This window comes from Littorina saxatilis, linkage group LG9 (genome assembly GCF_037325665.1).
Source record: "Littorina saxatilis isolate snail1 linkage group LG9, US_GU_Lsax_2.0, whole genome shotgun sequence".
NCBI classification, from domain to species: domain Eukaryota; kingdom Metazoa; phylum Mollusca; class Gastropoda; order Littorinimorpha; family Littorinidae; genus Littorina; species Littorina saxatilis.
In genome coordinates, this window is record NC_090253.1 from 8,123,846 (window position 1) to 8,130,216 (window position 6,371).

A 6,371-nucleotide genomic window follows, 5' to 3' on the forward strand; every position below is an offset into this window, starting at 1 on the left:
AGACTCTTAACGATCCGAAATCAAGAATCATGAACCCACATCATTTTAACAGCTTGAAACTTATGATGCTTTTCGAGATAGTTCACATAGTTTTAACACCTTGAATCTTATGATGTTTTACGAGATGATTTACTCCTCAATAAAGATTTGCCAGCTTGGATATATGGTGGTTTAAAGATGGTTTACTTCTCAGCAAAGATTTGCCAACTTGATCTATGATAGTTTACTCTTTACAGATTTGCCAACTTGATATATGATAGTTTACTCTTTAAAGATTTGCCAACTTGATCTATGATAGTTTATTCTTTAAAGATTTGCCAACTTGATCTATGATAGTTTAGTCTCTTTAAAGATTTGCCAACTTAATCTATAATAGTTTACTCTTTAAAGATTTTCCAACTTGAACTATGATAGTTAATTACTCTTTAAAGATTTGCCAACTTGATCTATGATAGTTTACTCTTTGTTTACTCTTTAAAGATTTGCTAACTTGATCTATGATAGTTTACTCTTTCAAGATTTGCCAGCTTAAATTCTCCAAAACGAAACCACTGGGGGCTTTCACGAATTTATTTCATCAAAAAGTCCCAGTGTGCACGGAGATCAGCCAGGCTGTTGATTATTGGTGTGTGTCCGAGTGGAGGGAGGTCCTATCCAATGTTAAAGTCTGGCCACATCTAAGACAGTGATCCCAACCGTTTACACGGGGAAGAGTGTGCCTTGAACTAAAGGGCAATGTAAAAACATGGTTGACAAAAGGTCCTCTTTCAGTTCATCCTTCTTTTTTCTTTGCAGAATATGAAACGTCGCACACATCAGCTGCAGAATAAAATGTTTTTATTTTGACAATTTTCACTTCCTGAAGATGTGAGCGACAGTCTGACGAAAATTTGATTCAGGATTTACCGAAATTGGTTGCTGTCGTGTTTTTTTGTATTGTTTTAATTGTCACGTCTGTGTTCAAAGAAATGTTCAAAGTCAGGGTTGTTTTAACAGGGTAAAACAAAATTGCTGATAATCATCTGCTGTCTCTCATTGAAAGATAACTGTCACTGATATTTTGAAAAACTGATTACAATCAAATTGATCAATTAAATGTGTGTTCAGTTTTGTTTTTGTGATGAATGTTAGAATGTAATGTTATGTCTGTTTGTATATGTATAGGTTACAACACGAGTGGTTTTTTATATGGCTTGTATTTCAGTCAAGACCCAGCGGATGAATATCATCGGGAGACACGAGCCTTTGGCGAGTGGCTCTCGATTGATATTCCCGCTGGGTCTTGACTGAAATACAAGCCATATAAAAAACCACGAGTGTTGTAATCTGTATATCCCATTCTACCATCAAACACAAAGTGTAGACTACTAGCGGCACTTTTGCGATCTGTGGAGTGTGAAACAGTGTTTTCAGCGAGACATGGCCTTTTTGCAACCTTAAACTAAGTGACCGTCGCTGAAAAAATAAAACGAATGAGTGCATCTATAAGTACGCGGTAACACTACTTTCAGACCGTTTAAAAGCGTTAAGTAAAGGTTCATAAGTTGCAAGAAAGTAATGAAGTCGTATAGAAATCCATTTAGTTGAAGCGCACAATTCTTTTGCGTTTCAGGTCGGCGGAACGGGGAAACCGGTTTGGCCCCCATTTGGCTTACTCGACTCGATTCAGAATCGATTCCACGTTGTTTTTTTCGAACGCATTATTATACAATTAGTCTTATTGACAGAGAAGCAAATTTTAGGGAACACATATGTAGATTTAACCATTTGCTCCCTATTTGAAATGTATCTACATGATAAACTGTTTTGCGAGTGTGTTTGCATGAACCTAAACTGGTATTGATGCGATGAAAACAGGACCCAAGTCTGTCACCGCCGCTTGATTGCATTTTGAAAGAATATGACTGGATTACGGAAAAATACACACATGTTAAGTTCTTAGATACCTTCATCGCCAATGTGGACTTACTGCAGAGCCAGGCAAAAGAGTAGACTTGCTCGCAAAACACGTGAAACAGCTGATGATAGCGAAGCCCAACCGTGCCAGGTAAGGACGGTCTGACAGATTCTCAAAAGTCGTCTGCTAACGAAGCAAGGGGAGGGTACTCGTGTTTTTGTTTTGGTTCGCTAGCATCTGGTTATCTTGTAAGTTGAATGTTCGTTTTTTCCCACCTGCATTGCTTTCATAATGAAAGAAACGTTTGCTTATTGCATCTCATACATCAGATCAGTTCTGAGATTCATTTTTGCGTGCAACTGATATGGTTTTCTGAGCCGTGCAATACGATTTTGGAACTTCATACAAATGTGTCACATTGTTCGGCGCGAGGTCAAAGGTCGGGAGCAAAGTAGTTCTTCGCCCAAATCGGAATCTGCACTATCATATATTTTTTTGAGTCCATGATGTATTTATTGAGCTATAAAAATACAACATATATACCCATACTGAAGTAACAGAGACAAAGAAGGGAGGTCATGGGATATGTATAAATATATATTCGTGTGTATTTGTGCTCTGTTCTGTCTATGTGTGTGTGTGCGTGCGTCTGTGTGTGTGTATGTGTGCGTCTGTGTGTGTGTATGCGTGTGTGTGTGCTTGCGTGAGTCTGTGTGTGTTTGTGTGCGTCTGTGAGTGTGTTTGTGAGCGCGAGAGACAGACAGAGAGAATATGAGTGAAACAAATTCCTTTCCTAGCAGAGGAGGGGACACTTTATTTCTTTTGACATAGACCTCACTGGCAAACGTAGTAAATTCTGTTTTCTTACACGTATGTAAAATCAATCATGCAGCCTCGTGTATGATATCCATTCAGAATCAACTCATTTATTTGTACCCGCATTCTACAGGTAATGGTTTCAGCACAACAAATGACCCGCAGTAGCAAACACCGGTGAATGTCAAGCAAACACAATCACACCAAGTCAACACAATGGTAACTTCTCAGTTTGGTGACGATAGTCTACACTGAGCACTGATTGCACACTGTCTTGGACAATTAGCACACAATGCGTACATAGTTTCGGTACACCCAACATTTCGATCAGTTTAAAGCAGCATTCCATGCGCGCTGATACTATATACACCGTTCTATCTCGACCACACAAATGGAAAACCAATAGTTGTCCTTATTGACAGGTGGTGTTTATCAAAACGTAAATTACACAGGAAAAAAACTCGTTGGTGATCCTTTGACGCGGTCATATTGAGGCAAACGTACCACAAGTGCTCGATCCTTGTCAACGTGTTTCAGACACACCCCTCGCTAGTCACGAACTGGCATATTATGTCAAAATGGGAATGATTGACTTTGTAGACGTGTAAGAAAACAGAATTTACGACGTTTGTAAGTGAGGTCAATCTCAAAGGAAATAAAGTGTCCTCTCCTCTGTTAGGAAAGGAATTTGTTTCACTCATATTCTCTATGTCTGTCACTCGCGCACACACACGCGCACACACACGCGCACACACACGCGCACACACACGCGCACACACACACACACAGACGCACGCAAGCACACACACACACACACACAGACAAACGGAAACACACACACACACACACACACACAGACGCACGCAAACACACACGCACGCACACACACACACAGACGCAAGCAAACACACACGCACGCACACACACACAGACGCACGCACACACACACGCAAGCACACACACACAGACGCACGCATACACACACACACACACAAAGACGCACGCACACACACATAGACAGAACCGAGCACAAATGCACACGAATATATTGACCCATTAAAAGCAAAAGAAATCACTCTTTCACAACCCATGCAAACTCGACAAGAGTTATTTCCGAACATCGTCTATAACTCTATTGTGTCCTTGCCGCTGTGTTTAACATCCGCAAAGGGGCAAATAAACGTGCACTGTTTGAATAGGCATCGTCTCTTTAACTTTGCACAAACAGACTGGAAATATCAGATTGCAAGGAAAACCAGATTCATTGACTCGGCAAGCCCATACACAGACACATATATTGATGACCTAAGCGGTTGACCTTCCTGTAGATCTACTTACATATCGACCAGACCAATAAACTCGTGTACATACATCTCATATTGATGACCCAAGCGGTTGACCTTCCTGTAGATCTACTTACATATCGACCAGACCAATAAACTCGTGTACATACATCTCATATTGATGACCCAAGCGGTTGACCTTCCTGTAGATCTACTTACATATCGATCAGACCAATAAACTCGTGTACATACATCTCATATTGATGACCCAAGCGGTTGACCTTCCTGTAGATCTACTTACATATCGATCAGACCAATAAACTCGTGTACATACATCTCATATTGATGACCCAAGCGGTTGACCTTCCTGTAGATCTACTTACATATCGATCAGACCAATAAACTCGTGTACATACATCTCATATTGATGACCCAAGCGGTTGACCTTCCTGTAGATCTACTTACATATCGATCAGACCAATAAACTCGTGTACATACATCTCATATTGATGACCTAAGCGGTTGACCTTCCTGTAGATCTACTTACATATCGACCAGACCAATAAACTCGTGTACATACATCTCATATTGATGACCTAAGCGGTTGACCTTCCTGTAGATCTACTTACATATCGACCAGACCAATAAACTCGTGTACATACATCTCATATTGATGACCCAAGCGGTTGACCTTCCTGTAGATCTACTTACATATCGACCAGACCAATAAACTCGTGTACACAGTACCTGGGTCAGGGGAATGGTAACTGACCTCATTCCCCACAATACAACGGAAGGGATCCATGTCGACCATGCATACACACCCACAGCGAGTAACCCCAAAAGGGTGATCCCATAATGCGAGACACTTAGTGGTTCTTTCTGTATGCTTTACATGACTTACAAAGTAATATTTACCTAGATACTATTGACAGCGTCCACGTGCCTTGAAATGTAATCAATTATTTTCATCAAATAGAAATGAAGGTATTATTCAAATTGGTACACTTTGTAAGCCTTCTTGAGGAGCAGTTGAAATAAAAACATGCAGGGTTATTGATAGGTTTTTTGTAGACATTTCATTATTACTTGGGGTTTTGTTTTTGTTTTTGTTTTTTGTTTTGTATTTTAATAATAATTTATATTATGGTGTTTACCTTGGTTGTGTTGTAATTTGTAGCTATTTTCTCCACGCGCTTAGCTATGGAGGGCCCAAATACGTAATACAACCTTGAAACCTTTTTTTTTCTTCTTTATTTGGTGTTTAACGTCTTTTTCAACCATTCAAGGTTATATCGCGACGGAGGGAAGGGGGGAGATGGGATAGAGCCACTTGTCAATTGTTTCTTGTTCACAAAAGCACTAATCAAAAATTTGCTCCAGGGGCTTGCAACGTAGTACAATATATGACCTTACTGGGAGAATGCAAGTTTCCAGTACAAAGGACTTAACATTTCTTACATACTGCTTGACTAAAATCTTTACAAACATTGACTATATTCTATACAAGAAACACTTAACAAGGGTAAAAGAAGAAACAGAATCCGTTAGTCGCCTCTTACGACATGCTGGGGAGCATCGGGTAAATTCTTTCTCGTCTCAACCAATATGGGACTCCCCCTAACCCGCGGGGGGCCTTGAAACCTTGGTTCCAATATCCAACGGTCGGCGCATGATTTGGACGTTACCATCCCTTCTCATGTCAACCTTCACTCACCACTACCATTGATCTTTCCAGGTTTGTATATGGAATAACAGCACCCCTCCACTTGAACAAATACCAAAAATCAATGTCCGGATTGTTTTCTTTGAAGAGTAGGAATGTTGTGATGAATTCAAATCACAGATTGACAAAAGTGCCAGTTTCGAAATTAATTCATAACAAGTGTGGCCGCCCTGTACAGAAATCAGCCGGCCAGGCTTTTGATTTGTGTAATGTGTCCAAGTGGAGATGGTCTTATATCCCCTGTAAAAGCCTGTCCAGAGCCGTGAGAAGAGTACGGGACGGACTGTAGATGCTTGATGCTCTGCCAACTCACCAAAACAAATGCATACGACGAATTACAAAAAAATGAGATGCCATGCACACACACACACACACACACACACAACCACACACACACACACACACACACACACACCTTCACACACACACACACACACACACACACACACTCTCAAACACCTTCACACACACACACACACACACACACACACACACACACACACACACACACACACACACACACACACACACACTCTCTGACAGACACACATAAACACCTTGACACACACACACACACACACTCTCTGACAGACACACATAAACACCTTCACACACACACACACACACACATATACACATGCACACACAC

The 6,371-nt window shown here is 40.7% G+C and overlaps 1 protein-coding gene across 3 annotated transcripts in view; it reads left to right on the top strand.

Moving 5' to 3' along the window:
• LOC138975195 (carboxypeptidase M-like) overlaps positions 1-1,096 on the top strand; it is a 22,644-nt gene extending 21,548 nt beyond the window's left edge. For 2 of the 3 annotated variants that reach the window (XR_011458543.1, XR_011458544.1), the window contains exon 10: positions 796-1,096. The gene's annotated coding sequence lies outside the window, so the exon portion shown is untranslated. The other variant, XM_070347851.1, reaches the window with a different exon arrangement.
• The last annotated feature ends 5,275 nt before the right edge of the window (positions 1,097-6,371 follow it).